General features: G+C 40.8%; 1 pseudogene; it reads right to left on the bottom strand.

Moving 5' to 3' along the window:
* Positions 1-24,064, bottom strand: part of LOC115113487 (activating molecule in BECN1-regulated autophagy protein 1-like) — a 172,359-nt pseudogene that overhangs the window by 107,657 nt on the left and 40,638 nt on the right.

The raw sequence follows: 24,064 nt of genomic DNA, 5'->3' as shown, positions 1-24,064 counted from the left end.
ACTGGTCATATTAGTCACACTCAAGTAAGTCTTAAACTAGTTCACATTGCGTTGACATAGTAAATTGCTTAAAAAGAAAGAAAGAATAGTTCCCATTTCCAATAAACTTCCAGACTGCATTGCTAAGAAAACAAATGCTAATTTCAGTCTGTTCAGAAATATTTACCGAAAGTGAAGACTTGAAAAAGGCATTGAATATTTATTTTGGCATTGATCTTAATGTTGCATTCCAACACCTGGCAACATCCCTTACCGTCTCCCCAGAGGAGACAACGATCCAAAACATGATTAAGTCATTTCTCAAAGAAGGCTGAGTGCGGCGGCTATATGAACACGTAACTCCCCTCCAAGTGTTGAGATACTGTAAGGAGAAGGAAAGTAATACTGTTACTGACTATACTGACAACCTGATGAATTGATGGAAATAGGCTAAATAGAATTCCATTTTTAGAGGGGAAACTATCCACAAGCACATTGGCAATGTCATGCAATTTAGATTGTATCAGCCATTCAACATCAAGAGAAAAACAGCTTTCCTAAAAGCTAAGGGTCCCAAATAAGAGTATAAAACAGTGTTTCTTTTACAAATAAAGGGTGCCCTTATGGCAAGCTGTGCCAAAGCGAACAAATGGGTCACATACAGCAGGCAGTAGAGGGATATAATCAGTTAGCTGCTAGCAGACCATGCTCCAGTTCCTCTAGCTGATAACATTCCCTGCCTACACCTTGGTTGAGAGAGCAGAGCTCTCCTTCCAATAACCTAGCCCAAGAATGCCTGTCATGGAACCAATACCCGTGGTCTATTTGGGTCCAGTGAGGACAATTGTGATGGCTGGTGAGGGAGGGGTGGACAGCGTGCATAGTGTATGGCCCATACACAGGGTGATAACAGCTGCTTGTGGGGAAGATTCAAGCTGGGCCATGATAATTAAGTAAAGCAGTGAAGTAGTAGCAAATGTAGGGCCGGGGCCTTGGGGGCAGACCCTGTGTTTTCCTCTGTGACAGCTTTATGAGCTCAATCCATCTAGCACAGCTAAATGGACAGAGTGGGTATGCCACGCATCCCTAGTGAAGCAGCAACTTGTGTACATCCATTTGTCCTTTCACAAACAAATACACGTTGTATAGGGTACACTGTATGCAATGTATGAGTAACTGAGAGAGTTGAGCACAGTTGTCAGTTAAGATGTTGAGAAAGTTCTCTTGCCTCCAGATAACATTTGTCTACACGGTTCTAGATTTCAGTTATCTCCTGTGGCTCCGTATAAATTAGAACATGTAGGCTATATTTAAAAACCACTTCAAAAACAACTGCCAAAAAAAATACTGCCAAAAAGCAGTACAATTCCCATGACTTAGACTGCCCAAGCATGAAATTGTTTTAGCAACAACAATATCAACAACAGCTAAATACATTAATGTAAGTGGAGTAACCATATTACTGTAGCAAAAAAACATTATTACATTTTCCCTTACTGTTAAGTAGCCTAATTAAAATTAATGGCTGGCCTTTCTGACAAACAACAATCTTAAGCAACAATAATCAAAATGATTGGTGTTTGCGTAAGATGTATTTATTTGTCTCGTACACAGAATGTGGGATAAGTGGAGGATTGTCAAAATGAAAAGGGATACTTTTCATTGTCACGCAATACACCTTCACATTCAAATGCTAAACTAATACATTTATTTACGGCGAAATTAAACCTCAAAGCCTCTCAGCAATAAAATTGGCCCAGCTAGCTGCCAAACATACTGTGATTTGCATTTTAAGAGAACAATCTATACTATGCCACTGGGATGAGATGTGGCAAACATCCATAGGACGGATGGCTTTGTCTGGTGAGGGAACCGTGGCATTGTTTCACAAACTGTTCTAGGCTTAGTGAATATTATAGCTGACCTGGTTTTTCTTTTAAAGGCACTCTCTTGTGCCATATCCTGTCATCGATCAAATCGACATCGCTCGTCCGGCACGGCCATACCATTTCAAACACTCTCCTTACTTAGCTCCCAGACAGGTTCGTTTAAAATCTCATTTTCGTTGAGGACAGAGGATGCCCCTCCTCTGCCAGCTTCCTCTTGCTCCCTCACCCTCTCTCCAAGCATTATTTGGCAGTTTTTCGCACTACAAATTAGCTTTCCCCTTCAGCCACTCACAGGCGGGATATTCTGCCAGTAATGGTGCAAAGCTCTGACTAAGTTGGGATGAGAGGAAAGCAACTTTTGTGCCCCCACCCTTATGTTTCCTAATCCAGGACAGTTCTGGGAGGAGAAGATGGGAGCTTCCTGGCCATTCAGTTTAGTTTTTTTTGAGGATGCTGGCTTGTGATCTCTACTCCGCCAGCAGGCATACAGCTGAAGTCGGAAGTTTACATACAAACTCCGTTTTTCACAATTCCTGACATTTAATCCTAGTAACAATTCCCTGTTTTAGGTCAGTTAGGATCACCACTTTATTTTAGGAATGTGAAATGTCAGAATTACAGTAGAGAGAATGATTTATTTCAGCTTTTATTTCTTTCATCACATTCCCAGTGGGTCAGAAGTTTACATACATAAACATAAATTGTTTAACATGGGTCAAACATTTTGGGTAGCCTTCCACAAGCTTCCTACAATAAGTTGGGTGAATTTTGGCCCATTCCTCCTGACAGAGCTGGTGTAACTGAGTCAGGTTTGTAGGCCTCCTTGCTCGCACACGCTTTTTCAGTTCTGCCCACAAATGTTCAAAGGATTGAGGTCAGGGCTTTGTGATGGCCACTCCAATACCTTGGTTGTCCTTAAGCCATTTTGCCAAAACTTTGGAAGTATGCTTGGGGTCATTGTCCATTTGAAGACCCATTTGCGGCAAGCTTTAATTTCCTGACATGTTGCTCCAATACATCCACATATTTTTCCTTCCTCATGTTGTCATCTATTTTGGTAGGTGCACCAGTCCCTCCTGCAGCAAAAGCATCCCCAAAACATGATGCTGCCATCCCAGTGCTTCACGGGGATGGCAGCCTCCCCCCTATTCCTCCAACATACCGATGGTCATTATGGCTAAACTGTTCAATTTTTGTTTCATCAGACCAGAGGACATTTCTCCAAAAATTACGATCTTTGTCCCCATTGTGCAGTTGCAAACAGTATCTGGCTTTTTTATGGCGGTTTTGGAGCAGTGGCTTCTTCCTTGCTGAGCGGCCTTTCAGGTTGTCGATATAGGACTCGTTTTTACTGTGGATATAGATGCTTTGTATCCATTTCCTGCAGGATCTTCACAAGGTCCTTTGCTGTTGTTCTGGGATTGATTTGCACTTTTCGCACCAAAGTACGTTCATCTCTAGGAGAAAGAACGCGTCTCCTTCCTGAGCGGTATGATGGCTGCGTGGTCCCATGGTGTTTATACTTGCGTACTATTGTTTGTACAGATGAACGTGGTACCTTCAGGCATTCGGAAATTGCTCCCAAGGATGAACCAGACTTGTGGAGGTCTACAATTGTTTTTTGAGGTCTTGGCTAATTTCTTTTAATTTTCCCATGATGTCAAGCAAAGAGGCAATGAGTTTGAAGGTAGGCCTTGAAATACATCCACAGATACACCTCCAATTGACTCAAATTATGTCAATTAGCCCATCAGAAGCTTCTAAAGCCATGACATCATTTTCTGGAATGTTCCAAGCTGTTTAAAGGCACAGTCAACTTAGTGTATGTTTTCCCCCACTGGAATTTAGATCCAGTGAGTTAGTTATAAGTTAAATAATCTGTCTGTAAACAATTGTTGGAAAAATGACTTGTGTCATGCACAAAGTAGATGTGCTAGTCGACTTGCCAAAACTATAGTTTGTGAACAAGAAATTTGTGGAGTGGTTGAAAAACGAGTTTTAATTACTCCAACTTAAGTGTATGTAAACTTCCGACTTCAAATGTATATACACGGGTTGGATTTGCAAAAGACAGCATACAATGTGTGTCACATAACAAATACGTCTAGGCAAGCAAAGTCATAAAGTACCAGGCAGATTTAAAGTGAAAACAACAAAAGTTATAACACTGCATGAAAAGTATGTTTGGTACCGACTTTGTGATAGAAATGGCACTGGAATAAAATACAGTGGCACTGTAACAGTGAAGAGACGTGCCACCTCTTCCATCCGAAATGTCACTAATAGGAGAAATGAACTAAATAGGAGGATGGACAATGTAATCACTTCCTTGGGAGATTTACTATCCCACTTCCTCCATGTCCCAACCGCTCTACAAGACATCTGAGGACACATTGGTTTTACACTTTTTGTAAGAATATGTGTGGCTAGCTTTCTACGAGTGCTATTGATGTGAAGGCACTGTTCCAACAACCAATTCAATTTAGCAAGAGAAGAGAGAGTGGGGCCTTTGAAAATGTTTCACGATATCGGCACGGTTCCACACTTATGCAATCTGCTTGAAACCACCAATTACTCTCCAAGAGTGAAAATACATTTTAGCATGTGAACTAGGTCTGTGACAAAGGCAGTATTGCAATATTTTTTCAAGGGAAAAAATGAAAACACGAAGCAGACCAAACTCTTTGGTCCTTTAAAAACCTTGCTGTATGTAAAATATTGTGTCCTAATAGCTTGGGAAAATGACTCAATGACAACATTAGGGCTGTTTTCCTAAAGAAGTTCAATTCGCTTAGTGTTTTTTTCCTTGCCAAGATACTATAGAGTGCTGCGATACTGGTATTGTCTCGGCAGGGTTACTGTTAGCCGGTAAATGCCGTCTTTTGGCCGATAAAATAAATTAAAAGACGATAAAATACATTTGTTGCTGGACGGATGAAATAAAATACATTTTTAAATAATGCTTTTTATTAATTGATGGAAATACTACTCCATGTGCTCCAACTTCAAAGGCAAATATACTTCATAGGTGTAACGGCAGATCTCCTCTTCGTCTGAAGAGGAGTAAGGATCGGACCAAGATGCAGCGTGGTAAGTGTCCATGACTTTAATCAAAGAAAGCACTGAACACTGAATACAAAAATAACAAAAGAAACGTGAAGAAACCGAAACAGTACCGTGTGGCGACAAACACTGACACGGAAACAAACACCCACAAACCAACAGTGAAACCCATGCTACCTATGATGATTCTTAATCAGAGACAACTAACGACACCTGCCTCTGATTGAGAACCATACTAGGCCGAAACAGAAACCAAACATAGAAAAACAAACAGACTGCCCACCCCAACTCACGCCCTGACCCTACTAAATAAAGACAAAACAAAGGAAATAAAGGTCAGAACGTGACAATAGGCTAATAAAGCCACAACCTGCTTGGAAATTAGTGTTGGGAGTGTGTATTTCTATTTTTATTTACGCAAAAAATGTGAGGTTCTCATAAGGGACTTCAGCTAAGTGTACCCAGACTGAGCTAAATTGACAAAGATTTAGTTGATTATACCCGTTTCCAGTGTGACCGCTGAGAGGGGATTCTTTCTCCAAAACAGAGAAAAGACAGCCTCAAGATCACGCCTTCTTGAGGACAAAGTAACGAGGCTGATATACACAAGCTGCTGCAAGGAGTAGGACAGCATTGACTTCCCAACAGCAGCAGCTCACTTTGAGCAGGCCAAGGTCTGCCACAAACGCAGGTAGAGGCAAATTATTGTGTTCGTCAGGCCCTGTCCTAGCAGTTTTGCTGCCCAAGGCAAGATCAACATATGCCATATGCCAACATATGCAACATGTGTCATGAACAGTATAAAGATCTGGAATGGATTGATAGACTAGAATAATGATATGCACAATTGGTGCATTTCAGTTGAGCTTATTCAGTAGCACCTGTAAATAAAACATTGTTGCCAACTATTCACATCAAAATACAAAGAATTACACAAAGAATTACAATGTTACCGTCACTAGACAGCGAACTGCCTATACTAGGAAACAGAGTTGTTACCAATGAGCCACGTATATCGCACATAACATCAGTCAAGATCCCACGATAGCTCAAATTACAATAAAACGTTATAACATCATCCAGTAGAACTGTAAAAAGAGTGAGACATAATTTAAGCCTTGGAAACAAGCGCTTAAATGCATGGAGCGGGACTCATTTCACTGGAGCATTGTAAAATATGATATTTCTCAATGAACGAATCAGCCTTAACAAATATAGTTTATTTACGTATCGAATTTGATTGTCCAAAATAAGTTTTATAATTTGCTCATTTTGCGTCCGCCTAGAGGGTCCTCTTTCCACTGCTGTGGTGCCGAATCGCAGCGGACAACAATTTATATGATTTTACTGAGATACAGTTCATATGAAGAAATCAGTTAATTTAAATAAATACTTCCAAATTCTCTAAAACGATGTTCGGTGACTTCTGGTAAAGAAATGAACATTAAATTCTATGGCAACAGCTCCGGTGGACGTTCCTGCAATCAGCATGCTAATTGCACGCTCCCTAAAACTTGAGACATCTGTGACATTGTGTTTTGTGACAAAACTGCACATTTTAGAGTGGCCTTTTATTGCCCCCCAGCACAAGGTGCATCTGTGTAATGATCATGCTGTTTAATCAGCTTCTTGATATGCGACACCTGTCAGGTGGATGGATTATCTTGGCAAAGGAGAAATGCTTACTAACAGGGATGTAAACAAATTTGAGCACAAAATTTGAGCGAAAATACGCTTTTTGTGCATATGGAACATTTCTGGGATCTCTTATTTTAGCTCATGACACATGGGACCAACACTTTACATGTTGTGTTTATATTTTTCTTCAGTGTAGTGAATCCTAACCCTAAACCTTTTCCTAACTAGCTACGACAAGTCAAATCTTACGTTAATTTGACTAAAACTGGATCCCTTCTAGCCACGACCGGCTGGCCCTGGTGTTTGTAGACAGCCATTTTTATTTTTGTTATTAGGCCTGGGTTGTATTTGAGTGGCCTAGATTGCAATTGAAAACAGCTGTGTTTTGTTATTTATTAATTCAATGTTTCATTCATGTTCCTACATGTTCATTCGCAAATTATATTAGACAAATATTATATTTTGAAGATGTATTTCATTACTGACTTGTTCTTCTAGGCCAAATGTTTTTTTTAATCTTATCTAAATAATATTCAATTATGATTTGCAGCAGGGCTGAAGATGCAAAGGGCAATGTTTTGCTTTTCAATAAAAAAAAACTGTCATGTGGGTATAAGAACATCGTTCTACTTCATTTTATTACAACTTTACAGGCAAATTTCTATTCTGTGAATTACAATAATCTACATGTGATTTGGAACACAGTGGGTGGACGTCCTAACGCGTTACACATCCAACGCATATGGATGTCCGGTAAATTAGAATCCTGCCGGTCACGTTGTCCAGCGCCAAATTTTCCTGACGCAAACCCTGATGTGCATGTCTATCCATTGAACGCTAATGACCCCTGCTGCTGCAGATGTACTAGTGGACTGGTCAAAACAGACCGCAAAGAAAGTGGGATTCATAATAAGACGTCACAATAAATGAGGATGACCTAGGAGAGCCTGTAAGTTGTTCCATCACTGCTAATGTAGAGAACCAATAGCCTACCGAAGTGCTTTTTTAAACCATATTATTGTCTGCCCTAGAAGATAAAGATACAGGATAATGATTCAATTAAGCAGCAACACACAGACGTTCAACTTACCTAACATCCCACACTGTTATGTAATTGCACAACTTTTTCTTTGCAATATGTCTCGCTGAATATGTGCATTAGCATATCAGCCAGTCTGCATTTGGCAAGAACTTCGAGATCAAGATGGGGAGAGCCATATGCAGTGACTGTGATTGTATTTCAGACCCTCTGCTTTTAATCATTGCTGAGAAGCTCCACACACACAAACACACACACACCGGTTAACGCATCTCTTCCTCTTTCCCAAACAGCTGTTACAGTTCATTGTTAAAGGCACCACCCACATCAATTATATATGAGCAGCATTCCGGAGAGGGCCCATAGCCCAGTCTGTCTGTGGAGCTTAGTGGAGAGCCACACACACCACATTGAGTTCACAACTTACTCTCACAGAGGAGGAGGAATAGGGAACATCTGCTGTACTAGCGTTCTGAAATTAAGTTCTCTCAGGCAAAGTTATCATTATTGCTTTTAAATTATTTACATTCATTCCGGTGATTTACCTAGTCTTTTTTCCATAATATAAGCGTTGAGCTTTTGTTACAAATGCATAGGTCAGATTAATTCAATATTGTTTTAATTTTACATGTTTTAACTCTTGACTTCAGTTCAGGGCATCCCTGTTTGAATTCTATAACACATCAGTATTAAAAATAACTTTTCAGATTAGATGACAATACCATATTGCCCTATAAGCTCATTATAGGACTCATGGCCCTGTGTGTGAACTCCTCCCAATGCAACTGGATCCTAGACTTCCTGAGGGGCTGCCCCAAGGTTGTGAAGGTAGGCAACATTACCTACTTGACACGGATTCTCAACACGGGTGCCCCACAAGGGTGCGTCCTCTGTCCCCTCCTGTATTTCCTGTATACCCACGACTGGGTGGCCACACACAGTTCCAACTCCATCATAAAGTTCCCTGACAGTAATAGGCCTGATTACAACAATGACGTGACAGCTTACAGGGAGGAGGGTAGGTACTCTGATGACGTTGTTCCCATGCTTGACATGCCCCCAACCTCATCAATGGGGCCACTGTGGAGACGGTCAGTAACTTAATATTTCTCGGCGTACACATCTCAGAGAAGCTGAAATGGTCTAACCAAACAGACACCGTGGTGAAGGCATGACAGCGACTCTTCAACCCATGCATGTGTAGAAATTCGGTCTGTTCCTGAGGGCCCTCACAGGGTTCTACAAGAGTACCATCGAGAGCATACTGTAGGGCTGAATCACAGCCTGGAATGGCAACTCCACTGCCGCGGACCGCAAGGCTATTCAGAGGCTGATACGTGCAGCCGAACACACCATTGGATGCACACTGCTTGCCCTACAGAAAACATTCAACACCAGATTTCACAGGAAGGCCAAGAAGATCATCAAGGACCCCAGCCACTCTCCCTGCTTCAATCCCTCAGACAACACAGAAGAGTTATGGCAAAAACTGGAAGACTGGCGAATAGTTTCTACAATCAGGCTGCAGAATAGCCACCACTAGTCAGCTACCTGCTCCCTCCTCACGCCTGCTTGTCCCTCTATGGATATCCCACCCACACTTCCCCTATGGATATGTCTAAAATCACATTGCTGGGAGTGAGTGAGTCACATCTCACCAACCTGAGGTATATTATTGGGCAAAAAATGTTAAATAAATAAGGGCAGCGTTCCCCAACTGGCGGCTCGCGGGTGATTTATATGGTCCCCCAAGTTTTTGAGCAAAAATAAATATACTTTATTTTTCCTTTTTTTGGACATAAAACCGTAAAAACACCAGCAAATCAGCTCCAAGTGATTTTAATTTAGAAAATCTGATCCAAAGTATTCCCACACATAAGAGATAGTGCCTTCAGAAAATGTTCACACCTTGGCATTTTCCACATGTTGTTGTGTTAGAGCCTGAATTTAAAATTAATTAAATTGCAATTTTGTTTTGTCACGAGCCTTCACATAAAACCTCATCATATCAAAGAGGAATTATGTTTTTTGAAATTTTGGAAAGCTCTTAGAGATTTACCCAGAAAGACTCACAGCTGTAATCGCTGCCAAAGGTGTTTCTACAAAGTACTGACTCAGTGGTGTGAATACTTATATAAATTAGATATTTCTGTACTTCATTTTCAATACATTTGCAAACATTTCTAAAAACACGTTTTCACTTTGTCATTATGGGGTATTGTGTGTAGATTGGTGATAATTTAAGTATATATATATTGATTTTGAATTCAAGCTGTAACAACAACATTTGGAATAAGTGAAGGGGTATGAATACTTTCTAAAGGCACTATATATGTGATCGTGTAAGCAAGATTTGAAAATTATTATTATTTAGTCAAATATCATATCTGTTTGGGCTTCTTGCGGTCAACAAAGTATTTGCAGTCTACAAATTATGTTCCAGCACACTAACGATCCGTTTAAGAAAAACAATCATCCCGTGGATTCATTTAGTTGATGAAGCCTGGTCTAGGGAACACCATAGGCTTCAGCTTCCTGTATTCTGCGATAAGTTTCCTGTTTCTTCGATTCTTATTTGATTACCCTCCCCCAAAATGAACAATCTTTTAACATTGCCCAAGTTTGGACAATTAGCATGGGGACCAAACACTCAAAAGTTACAGACCTTTGGTACGTACAGAGGTGAATTAGAAGTGAAATCCTCTATAAAAGTCATGGCTTAGTTTGAGGATAATGTTCTTTCCCAATGTCTATTGTAGATTAGGGGTATAATGATACGCTGAACCGCTAGGAGTACACTACAGTAACTGCCGCTGGCTTCGGCAAAAAAACAACAACTTAAAATAGACACTGTTACGTAACATATTACAACCTTTAAAATAATAGCTTGTCAACAAAACCCTCAAACACGGAATGTTAAAGAAAACGAAACCCAGAAAAGGTGCTTGATTGGGCACTGAATGCATTAGAGCAGAATAACTCAGTGGGTTTTATATTTAGAGGTGGTGTTCTGAGCAGCGGGCCTCTGCTCTCTGTCTTTGACCTGATGTCAGGAATAACCTGGCCTGAAGCAGAGTAATAACCAGACCATGACACTATGTGAGCCTGATGATAAACAGAGCCACTGAATCTCCCATACCCTTAAGTATGGGACAAAAGTAGAATGCACTCAGCATGGTCCTGCGGGGATAGTACTGTGAAATGAACCAGACCATTAAGACCAGTGGCGGGCAAGATGGACAGAGAGAGAAAGCATTACAGAATAGCAGTCAGTGCTGGGCTTGGATCTGAAACAATCCCCACAGAGGAATGAAAGATGGAAAGAAAGGTAGGGCATATCTTTATGGGGCAGCAGAGTAGCCTAGTGGTTAGAGTGGTTAGAGCATTGGACTAGTAACCGAAAGGTTGTAAGTTCAAACCCCCGAGCTGACAAGGTACACAATCTGTCGTTCTGCCCCTGAACAGGCAGTTAACCCACTGTTCCTAGGCCGTCATTGAAAATAAGAATTTGTTCTTAACTGACTTGCCTAGTAAAATAAAGGTAAAAAAAAAAAAAAGGCCTAAGTTTCTTGTTCCACCCCAACAAATCGCCATCCCAACCAATCGACAACTTCAACAATGTTAATCCACTCACAGTTGCTGATTTCAGGTAGGTTGTACTTGGTGAAGTCCCACCACTGGAGGCGGTAGGTAGTGTTGGCGATGTTACTGGCCACAGCTGACTGACCGTCACCAATAACCGCACCTAGGAGAAGAAAACAGAGAAACAAAAACAATATGCACAAATCACTTGTCATGACTGTCCTTAGAGGATCCAAATAGGTCAGGGCAGCTTGGCAATGAATGACCTCAACCAGACCCTCTCTCACCCACAGAAGGGAGGAGGAGGGAACTGGTGGGGTTTTGACAGTTCACACCCTGTTGTAAATCAAGGAGAGAGAACATTCCTCTCCAAATTCACACAGGAATGTTCCTTTGTCTACACAGACAGTTTCCTACTAATACATTCAAAAGTGAATACTGGAACAATATTTCTAACATAGAATGTGGGGAATGGTCAGAGACGATCTAAAGAATAATAATGTCATATGGATTGTTATTTTGTGATGTCATAAAAAAATGTTAGAAAGGAAATACTGTAACTTGAAATCTCCATCATCTACGTTGTGTATGAAATATGGAATATGATGAAAGTATTTTTGTTAAGATATGGATTTGATTTTAGGAGCCAGCAGAGGATCATTTTTTTTCTATAAACTTTGCACACTAAGTAGCCACAGCCAGTGAGGTCAAAGAGCGCGTCAGCCGGACGGAACTGTCCCTTTCAACCAGAGTGTATAAAAGGATTAGAAAAGAAATGAACATTTAGACCAGAATTAACATTTAGACCAGAAAGGTGTCGAGCTGCAGCTCACGTCCAAAGTGGTTCGAACTCTGAAATCTAAAAATGAGGTAGAGACGATAATGTCACCTCCCGTACAATGACAGCGGATTAGCTGTCCAAAGTAAAGTATCTAGAAAAGCGAATTTAAGTGGGACCATTCTACTACTTTTCAAAGCGTCGTATTCTACTATACTCATCAACCTCGAGAACCATCGACACGGCTGGCTAGCCTATCTTCAACTAAGCAGCTTTAGGAGCGAATGGAAGGGGAATCAACTCTGTAGTTCTGTTCAGGACTACACGACGGACAAAGACATTTACACGTAAATACATTCATGATTTCTTACTCCAAACGGGCGGCGGTTCGTCTGCAAAGTATATGATTGCTGTGAGAGTAGTTTCTAAATGTACCAAAGTATTATGTCTCTGTCCCTCTCTCTCTCTCTCTCTCTCTCTCTCTCTCTCTCGCCCCCTCCATGTCAGTCTGTTAAGGACTTTTTTCTAATGTATTATGTTTATCCTGTGTTACCATTTAGTTAGCTAGTAAATAAATAATTTAACCAATTTGTGTAGTACTGAATCATAAGTAAGGCTGAGGCTACGACTGTTCAGAATGATGATACGATACAAAGTTATGATTAATATGTTGACTGTTTTGCGGATGCGATAGGTAAAGTCCTTTAGAGTTATATTCGGGGGTTGGTAACTCTTTAAACAACCGCTGTCATGGTGCCCCAAATTCCTAATGAGTTAATTGATACATTTAAATCAGGTAACAATGAAACATAGTTAGTTGATTAGATCAATAACAATCATCAGATTAATGCAAGTAAAGCCACGACACACTTCATTTCTATATTACATATATTAGGTTATGGAAAAAAAGTGTTTTCTATTTTACAGTTTTGGAATTCTGTCAAGTCTTTGTTGAGCTGTCATCCAACAATAGGAAAAACCGCAGTGGTCCAATGCCAGGGTTTTTCCTGTCTGCTCAGTCATTATTCTCAGTAAACAACATACTATGAACCAGAAGTGTAAATGCTACTGGTCGAGTAAAAACAAAAAGTAAAAAATAAACATTTTTTATGTTGACGCTTCCTCATGAACAAACCAGCGGTTTCGATTTCCTGGAGTGTTGTGTTAATAGGATGCCCATTAACGTGGCTAATGGAATCATGACCAGGTGCACATATGTCAGTGTAGGACTAATGGCAAATCAAAAGGGTATTGGTGAAAAACTATAGTGCACTAAACCATTTAATAACCATCAAAGGTAGATACTGGTGTCTGTATGCTGTTATACCAAAAAGAGCAATCTAGAACATATATTATTCATAAGAATGTCTAAACCTACTAGGCAAAGAACTGCTCTAAAATTCTGTAAAATGTTTGAAAAGAAATGCATTAATACTGCAATATCGCCAATTGCGAGGTCGTAATGAATAATGAGGTATAGGCCTAAATCATAAATGAATTTACTGGTTCTGATTTGATGTCAGAACAAACGTCCAACAGTCAGTACATAGTAAATGTCTGTAGTAACTGCACCAGAGGCATAAACATCAATAGTAACTGCCCATCAGCTACAGTAAATGCCCCAAGTAATTACATACACTTGACACATTTTCTGTCTGTGACAGTATGTGTGAATGTCACTCCGGGAGTCTAGGATACTTACAAACAGCAACCGCAATTATTTCACAGTTAATTTGAAATGGAGGCCTCAGGCTTGTGAGACAAAAACAAGTTGTACTGACTTGACTGCAAAATAAACTAATGATAAAGACAAGAGACAATGGCTTTTTAGACGGAGTGTTTCATCTACTTTCAAGGTGTTTAAAAAGCAAAGTAGATTAAAAACCGATCGAGTTTGCCATAATTAGCTATGCTTACATGACACAATTTTATCAAAAATGACAGAAACTGCAGTGTGAGGATTAAGTGCTTAATGTTTTTATCTGCTGCACCATGGTAACGGGCTAAACCTCTTTCAAGGCTGCACTTTTCCTTCTTACAGGAATACAACAAGTCTGCTGACCCTCCTTGTAATGTGGCAACCTTCGATCGGTTAGCTTAAATGTTACATTTTGTACTTACACACAGTTGCAACTTGCCTCTACGGTATGTGGTCAACATTGCAGCTATACAGAACTACGATGGACTTTTACGTTTAAAAAAAAAACTTTATTTAACTAGTCAAATTCTTATTTTCAATGATGGCCTAGGAACAGTGGGTTAACTGCCGTGTTCAGGGGCAGAACGACAGATTTTTTTTTTTTACCTTGTCAGCTCAGGGATTCAAACTTGCAACCTTTCGGTTACTAGTCCAACGCTCTAACCACTAGGCTACCTGCCGCAAATGTACACATGGTACGCTGTCTGCCCTCTGCTCTTAGTTAAGTCATTAAGAGAACATTATTCCTTTTTTTTCTCCCAAGATCACTGAAGTGTTGGAGCAAATTACATGTTGAGGAACTCTTGACAAGTGTTGCATTCATTTCTGACAGACCCATCATGACTCATGTCAGGGGGGGGGGGGGGGGGGGGCTTAGACTCATGTAGGCTTAGTACATAGTCAGCTGCATATGAAATGACTTTTAAATGAAAAACCTACCCATTAAATTTGATTATGTTTAATCTGGGAAGTTATCTGCCCTTATGCTCTATTCCCCCCATTTCGTTTTGTGTAATAGAAAATCGAATTAGACAAAATAAATAGAGTGAATGACCTATTCTCTGAGGAAGAGGGGAGCTATAACTAAAGATCTGTAGTGCACTGGCTGCTCTTGACTGATTGAAACAGAGTTGGAAGGTCAGTAGATCTTTAAAGGGTGGATTTCACAAGTACTAGGCCATTACGCCGGAAATGCAAAGTACATGTTTTATGAGAAATGGAACATTTAAAAGCAGACACTGCTCAATAAGCTAAAACATTTCTAATAATTTCATGGTTTAGAAATGTTGTATGATGATTCATCTTTGGAAAATCACGCTTGTCAGAATCATATGTGGCAAACAAACGACAGAATCTAGACTAGCACCATAGTTAGCCAGTCAATGACTAAGAGCAGTTGAAGCCCAGGCTGTTATTTGAAAAGCCTCAACCATTTTCACACCCTCATCGAATCAAGTTAGGGATTACTAGGGAATCAAACCGGAGAGTGAGAAGGATTAGAGAGTTGAATTGGATAGAAAGGAAGTGTTTGGGACAGTGTGGGAAGAAGAGTAGCAAGAAGTATGCCTGGAGATGTTATAAGGTATGGGGACAAGGGAGAAAAATAAGGGAGTTGGCCTACAAGGGACAGAGAGAGCATAAGTGATAGTATTTGATGCATATTACTCATAGGCTGCATTTTACTTCCCCCTGGTCTCTCAGTCCAGATTTAAAACCCGATACATTTTCACAGCTCCCCCTTAAAATTGGTCAAGGAGGGGTCAGAGGAGCCACAGGTTCTAACCCCATGGCCACACAGACTACACCACTGTCACGTGGCACCATGGTGGGTTATAATAGAACCACATGGTGGGTTTGGAGATTGACCACAACTCACGGACTTACTGCGCTCATACATAAAAAGAGAGTGGACTGATAGAGCTACAGTATATTTATTTACACCAGCGGGAGAAGACCCATGTTACAGTCACACTGTAATACACAGAGGAGCAGCCATACGAGGACCAAGCGCCCGGGGTCGTGTTGCGTCATGCAAATGGAACCACTGGACTTCTAGGAGTCTCTGTAAAATTCAGAGAAAAACGACTACATGAACGCATATTCGAAAACACACACATTTTATTCCGCTCTATTAGGAGGCTAAGATCGGACTAGACAGAATAAGGACAGTCATTTTCCAACATCACTTAGACATTCCTCTGCTGGGGTTGTTTGCACTTTAAAAAGGAGAGGGAGTCACAAGTATCAGAAAAAGACCCTTGTTGCTTTTTCCCCCACAGCCATTTGTATACCAGTTCAATGGCTGCTACTGCTGGTATTTGGTTCACATAGGGGAGGTCTGAAACATCTGAATAATGGCCCCTTCCTGGCCACTCATATCCCCACATGGGTTGACCTCCCATAAACTAGATAACCTCTACTGCACATCTAGTTCTGTACATAAAATTGACATTCCTCTAGCAAGCTTGCTTGCTCGGTGCTTATGGCTTCCTATGTCAGGATACAGCTAGTGGTGTCTGTTTATGGCTGAGCTACAAATGTACAGTAGCTGCTTCAAGCTACCCAGTGTGAGTGCATCTGATCAACAGAAGGCAGAGAAATGGGATGCAGCTCTTACACTACATGAAAATAAACTAAATCAAAGCGGGTACACTAACAGATGAAAAACATGATGCAGTGCTGCAGCAGTACGGAAGCATGTAAAGTGGAGCTATAGAGTTTCGTGTGTGACAACTGCCCAATAGCAGAGTAGGGAGTAATCACCCATCTTATCAAAGTTACGTGAAATCACAGTGGATTTGGTTGCTGTGGTTACATCAACAGTGCATTGAGGCATGACTGATGAAACGTAGAGAGGAGAAAACATACAAGGCAGTGGTAATGGCCAAGATGATTTGTTGAATATGAAATAATTCAATGTTTAAGGCTGATATCTGGATTTAAAAATCAAAATAAAACCGGGGAATATTTATGACAGCCCTAATAGAAGAGCAATGCTAATCTTATTTGCCACACTATGAAATAATGCAAGGAATGCAACAAAAGGGGGCATTATAGAAATGAAATCAGACTGACAATCAGTCTGTGTTCTGACAGTTTAAACTGTTTACATTTTGCCAGTAGAAAGTCAATCCCTTCTGACTTCAACCGCATACCTTCAGGTCTGCCACAACTGGCAGAATCCGAAAGAAAGCGAAGTCAAAACTAGCCCCATGTGGTTTGGATCTGAAGAGTATTGCAAAGTGTGTGCATGATTGAGTCAGTGTTTGAGAACATCTCTAAAAGAGAAGCTCCATTTTAAACTATTAGGTCTATACCCATTTTTTTATGCTCTGAAAGTCCATAGAGGCTGTAACTGGCCTGCAAAGGGTTGTGCTTTCGGGCTCGTCCAAGTACATATTTTGAAGGTACCATAAACAGCAGAACGATGAATGAATTATGCAGAGGCCATAACAACTGGACAGGGAAGAACTTTTTGGCAGATGAGGTGTAGCTTTTAGAGTCCGGTGTCCAACTACTGCTTGAGCATTCTTAAATGTAAAGTTTTGACTGAGCCAGCATTACTTGCGCTTTGCAAATCAACAAACCATTAATGTACTAGGAAAAAACTGATAATCTGCCCCTCACCACACTGCCAGTGTGCTTTACTCAAACGTGGAAGTGAGCCTAAAGCACAGCAGAGTAATTACCAATGCCTTCCTTAAACCCATTTTTTAATTTCCAAGAGCAGAGGAGATGGAGTCTCTGTAGAGTGAATTTTTCAAAAGGCTATTGCGTATGGTTATTTTATCTCTGAACAATAACTTAATATAATAGACACACTCTATTCTAACCACCGGGCCTCTGACGACGCTTAGCACTTACTTACTTCATAAAAAAACACTTAATGGAGTAAGTAGGTAGGTTTTTATCTTTTGGTGATGAGAAAGCTGCTGTCAGCTGTCCGACACAGCTCTCAGGAAAGTTTTACAAAATCCAAATGCATATCCTTTGGGACTTTCCAGGCAAGATTTTAAAGAGCCCATAACAGTATGGAGCACTGGTGTGTTTCTGCCATAGACTCAGCTCATCCTGAATTATCCCCATAAATGTCCCTCCTCCATAAGACCTAGGAGGGAGGAGAAAGATCTTAAAGTAATGGCCACCATTACTGGCTCCACAGCCACAGGTCAACACTACCCCCTAGCTGGGCCTAGACAACATACACAATACACCATAGACTCTAAAGCAAGGGTATTCAACCGGGGGTCCAGAGACCCACAGGTACTGCAGAAGGTTCGAGAAATATATAGTCGGAAGTTTACATACACCTTACCTTAGCCAAATACATTTAAACTCAGTTTTTCCACAATTCATCCCCGTTTTAGGTCAGTTAGGATCACCACTTTATTTTAAGAATGTGAAATGTCAGAATAATAGTAGAGAGAATTATTTATTTCAGCTTTGATGTTTTCATCACATTCCCAGTGGGTCAGAAGTTTACATGCACTCAATTAGTATTTGGTAGCATTGCCTTTACATTGTTTAGCTTGGATCAAACATTTCGGGTAGCCTTCCACAAGCTTCCCCCAATAATTTGGGTGAATTTTGGCCCACTCCTCCTGACAGAGCTGATGTAACCGAGTCAGGTTTGTAGGCCTCCTTGCTCGCACACGCTTTTTCAGTTCTGCCCACAAATGTTCTACATGATTGAGGTCAGGGCTTTCTGATGGCCACTCCAATACTTTGACTTTGTTGTCCTTAAGCCATTTTGCCACAACTTTGGAAGTATGCTTGGGGTCATTGTCCATTTGGAAGACCCATTTGCGACCAATCTTTAACTTCCTGACTGATGTCTTGAGATGTTGCTTCAACATATCCCCATAATTTCCCACCCCAAGATGCCATCTATTTTGTGAAGTGCACCAGTCCCTCCTGCAACAAAGCACCCCCACAACATGATGCTGCCACCCCTGTGCTTCGTGGTTGGGATGGGGTTCTTAGGCTTGCAAGCGTCCCCCTTTGTACTATTATTTGTACAGATGAATGTGGTACCTTCAGGCATTTTGAAATTGCTTCCAAGGATGAGCCAGACTTGTGGAGGTCTACAATTTTATTTCTGAGGTCTTGGCTGATTTCGTTTGATTTTCCCATGATGTCAAGCAAAGAGGCAATGAGTTTGAAGGTAGGCATTGAAATACATCCACACGTACACCTACAATTGACTCAAATTATGTCAATTAGCCTATCAGAAGCTTCTAAAGCCATGACATCATTTTCTGGAATTTTCCAAGCTGTTTAAAGGAACAGTCAACTTAGTGTATGTAAACTTTTTGTGTCTGTTTACTCCATGTGTAACTCTTTTTGTGTCTGTTCACTCTGCTATGCTTTATCTTGGCCAGGTCGCAGTTGCAAATGAGAACCTGTTCTCAACTAGCCTACCTGGTTAAATAAAGGTGAAATAAAAATAAAAACTTCTGACCCACTGGATTTGTGATGAAGTGAATTATAAGTGAAATAATCTGTCTGTAAACAATTGTTGGAAACATTACTTGTGTCATGTACAAAGTAGATGTCCTAACCGACTTGCCAAAACTATAGTTTGTTAACAAGAAATTTGTGGAGTGGTTGAAAAACGAGTTTAAGTGACTGCAACCTCAGTATATGTAAACTTCCGACTTCAACTGTATATTTAAAAATAATAATAAAACATTGATAGAAAAATGCATGTTTTTATGAATATTGCTAGCAACAACAGAATAAACACATTTTGAATTATATACCTACAGTAGAAAAGAGGAGAATATCATTTCTAATGATGTCAACATTATTTCAGCTCCTAATATTGAGCAAATTACACTCACTGGAGCTAATTACACTCACTGGAGTATCTGACATAGGCTTTGAAAAAGCACCTGCGAGTACCAGTCACGGCAAGTGACACTGGCTGCTGGTAAGCTTTCTTGACTGCTGCTATTTATGAAAATGTCTTTGGAGTTACATTTCTATCTAATAGGCTATGTTAGAGTTTACACTTCCTCCTCCATTTATAATGTGGGGAGGTCAAAATAAAAAACAATGTACCAAATCTATGAACTAAATATGTTTGATTACTGGCCTCTCGAGTGGCGCAGAGGTCTAAGGCACTGCATCACAGTGCTAGAGGCGTTACTACAGACCCGGGTTCATTCCAAGGCTGTGCCACAACCGGCTGTGGCAAAGCCCGGGACAGTGCACAATTGGCCCAGCGTCGTCCAGGTTAGGGGAGGGTTTGACCAGGGGGGCTTTACTTGTCTCAACGCACCCTAGTGACTCCTTGTGGCGAACCGTGTGCTGACTCCGGTCGCCAGTTGAACGGTGTTTCCTCCCACACCTTGGTGCGGCTGGTTTCCGGGTTAAGCTGGTAGGTGTTAAGGAGCGCGGTTAGGCGGGTCATGTTTCAAGAGACGCATGACTCGTTGGGGAGTTGCAGCGATGAGACAAGATCGAAATTGGGGAGAAAAAGGGGGGTAAAATACAAACAAACAAAAATAAATAATATGGTTGATTACCTCTCCTTGCTGTTCACCTGATAAGACGATAACATTTGTTTTGTGCTAACATATTATGGTCGCCGGTTTGCCTGGGCGGGTGTCCCTGGGAAAGAAAAGGTTGAAGACCCCTGCTCTAAAAAAGTCTTGCTTTATTGCATCATGATGAAACATTGGGAATAAATTATACAGTCTAATAATATTGTAGATATTTTTGTGTTATAATTTTAGAGAGTACAACTCCTTTACGTGTTTAGTGTAATAATGCAGACCCTGTGCACATAGAATTCAGCTGGGTACACTTCCTGGGATATGACACACTGCACAACGGAAAATCTGTTGCCCGTCTGCCAATGGAGAAATGAGTCCAAAAGCAGGAAACTGCCTAAATCCCTAATGTATTGAGCTTCATGCTGACAGCTAGAAACTTCCCCTTTTCATTGGTGAGTGCACATAACAAGCATTCAGTGGTGACATGCACAAAGTAGATGTCCCAACCGACTTGCCAAAACTATAGTTTGTGGAGTGGTTGAAAAATTAGTTTTAATGACTCCAACCTAAGTGTATGTAAACTTCCAACTTCAACTGTATTAATGACAGGCATGATGTTGGCAGGAACTAAAACCACTAGACTTTTCTGTCTGAGTGTCCATCAACCACAGCATCAAACACCTCCAAGAGAGCTCCCATACTGGAGATAAAAGGTTGTCGCCCTCCCGTCTATAAAGAGAGACTACTGCATTACTGAGGCAGGACCCACTAAGATATTCTAATACAGCCACTCATGCAATCAGTATCCCCAGCCGGGACGCTTTGATTCAAACCACTTACAGTAACTAATCTTGTCTTTGTTATTTTGAAGAGCAAATACATTTGAAAAATGCAAATGACAAAAACTAAATTTTATATGAAAATGTAAACAGTTTGGTTTACTCTTCACTAATGCATTTCAACAGGAAACTTCTAAGGCTCGGGTTTTCCATTGGGCTTTGGGGGATAGCCTATACACACAGATTTCTCGGAGGGCTAACAAAATGCAGGCATTGCATATTCAACAGCTTTCCCAATACAAAATACATGGAGATGACTGTCAGACTTATCTTGATTTCACAGCGCCTGAGCCAACTGGGTGATGGTGTACTTCGAACAGGGATGGGCAACTTAGGATGGGGCTGGGGGGGGCCACAAAAAAAATCTGAACTCCCGATGAGGGGCCGCAGTGGTTCGCGGCTCTGCATACCAACATCCATACAGCAAAACATGCAATTCTACACATTTTGACATAGGGCGGAGATAAGATTTTGTTTTGAATATGATATCTGAGTGAGAGTGACCAACAAAATCTATGGGGGCCACCCCAGTCAGAAATTTGACCATTATTACTCGAAGTTTAGACAGCTGGCCGCTAGACAAACTTACCAATCAATAAAAAAAAGATGTAGCTGAACATGGGCTTATTGAGTGAATATCAGTGACTGACATGTGCGAGAACCTGCTGATGCACAAACACATTTGGAAACTCTCAACCGTGGTGGTGAGGAATTCATCCGTAGGCCTACAAAAAAAGGGGGGAGGGTCGCCAGTTTCCCATCCCTGACTTAGAGGGTTGCAGTAAAAGTGAGGGGGACATTGACATAGGATATTCAATTGCACAGCTAAAGAAAAGAACTTGAGCAGAAAAACAATTGAAGCAGTGATCAGGAAGAGATGTTGGAAATGAGGTCACGGTACACTACACACACATCCGTTTGGGACATATGTACATACGTTACTCCTCAACATATGCCTTCTGTTACACATATTTACTTTCGCCAAGGAAGGTATCAAAGTAAAACATGAAGTGCTCTTTAACACGTGTAAAGCTGTTCTCAACTCTCCCAACCGGTAATCAGCATGGGAGCTGCTGCTGCATATTCCAAGGTACATGAGAATAAATGATATGACGTATTCAAAGGGTGAACCTTCAAAAGGAGGGAATTGCTTTCTTCTATACATTGGCAAGGAAGTAGCTCCTTATACTAGTTAAGCTCAAGAGATTTAGTTTGGAGGAGAGGTGTATTTAGGATGGAGTGACTGAAGAGGAAAAAAGGGTAGGGATAAGCTGGAAAGACAACAATGGAGGGTTGGAGGAGAGAGAAGAGGGGTGAAGGGAAGGCAAACCGAGTGAGAGAAAGTGACTGGTCAGAGACCGAAGGTGAATGAGGTTATAGGGGACTGAAGCAGGGCAAAGTGACAAGAGAGTGACAAGCCCCTCTAGTCACAGTATGTCAGAGAGCTGGAGCATCACACAATAAAATACACCTGGAACATCCTCTCTTCACTTGGCTGAACGTGTGATTTCTCTGAAGCTGATATTTTTTGTTTGACGGTAGTCCCAAGACAAAGCCCAAGTGGGGGAAAAGGAACATTGGGTCCTTGCTGTTCAACTTCTGGGAAAGAGCTAACATGACCGACGGGCTGTCTTACGAGCTAGCTGCCTTAATTAATTAAGACTTCCTGTCTCACTGATACAGCATGCCTCCAGGTACTCTCAGTGCCACATCTGAACACGCACTTACAGACTGATCCTAAATATTGAATTAAAACAGTATGGATTAAAGCACAAACCATTCCATATTGCATCAGACACATGCCAATGGTTTGACCTCTGGTTAATGTAGTGTACATTACTCAATGATGAGAATACAAGCTCTGGGCTAAATCCACTGCCCTATTGCTGACGCCAATGCGCTTTTAATTTCCGGAAATATAAGAGCAGCCAAAAAATAGTGATCGCTAGCCAGCTACCACCCGGTTACTCAACACTGCACCTTAGAGGCTGCTGCCCTTTATACATAGAATCACTGGTCACTATAATAATGTTTACATGCGGCTTTACTCATTTCATATGTATATACTGTATTCTATTCTACTGTATTTTAGTCTATGCCACTCCAACATTGCTCATCCTAATATTTGATATATTTCTTAATTCCATTATTTTACGTGTGTATTGTTCTGAATTGTTAGAAACTACTGCACTGTTGGAGCTAGGAACACACGCATTTTGCTACACCCACAATATCATCTGCTAAATATGTGTATGTGACCAATAAAATTGGATTTGACTTAGATGCCATTGGCCCTATTGCCAACTCATCCATAAAACAAAATCTCACATTATCACAAAATGTAAGATTATATTGCAAAGTATCTGAACAATGGGACCTGGCAAAAGAAACAACAAATCCAGAATGTTTTTCGTCAACATCACAAGTGGAATGATCCTTCATTGAAAAAAAAAAAGCAGAGTGAAAAAAGGATAATGCACGACAAGATTAGTTTACGTGTGATTTAAAACACTGTATGTCCTCAATGGTTTTGAACGGCTCCCTTTATGATGCGTTCTGTTTTGACGTGAAACCCTTACTTCGCCATGGATTTGTCAAAAGGGAAGAACTTTCACACAATAGGGAAAGAGATCCTAAAAAAAAACAGAGGCACTGAAATAGCAGCCACTGAGATAGAAGAGGACAGATCTGAAGTACTGCGCGTTATGCATTAAAAGCTGTACGGCTGAGGGCCTTTATGTAAGGGTGTCCTCAGTTCCAGCAAGTTCGATGTTGCTGATATACAGTTCACAGATGCCTCGACCAACAATGCACAGAGGGGTGAAAAGCTGACATCTGCCACCAGCTCAGTCAAAAGTAGAAAACCCCAGAGGGGGACAAGGGAGATAGAGCAGAAATAAAAGTAGCTTCTCTATAGTCATGCAATACAATACAGTACTTGCTACTTGGTTAATATCATATCAGTCTCTGGCATCGAACATATGGTGTTAATAAAAGAATGAAAGTTGGACAAAGATAGGAGATGGTAGATACTACTAAGTTCAGTTAATGTCCTTAG

This window comes from Oncorhynchus nerka, linkage group LG28 (assembly GCF_034236695.1).
Source record: "Oncorhynchus nerka isolate Pitt River linkage group LG28, Oner_Uvic_2.0, whole genome shotgun sequence".
Taxonomy (NCBI): domain Eukaryota; kingdom Metazoa; phylum Chordata; class Actinopteri; order Salmoniformes; family Salmonidae; genus Oncorhynchus; species Oncorhynchus nerka.
The sequence above is the reverse complement of the archived record's forward strand: the minus strand, read 5'-3'. Positions and strand labels throughout refer to the sequence as shown.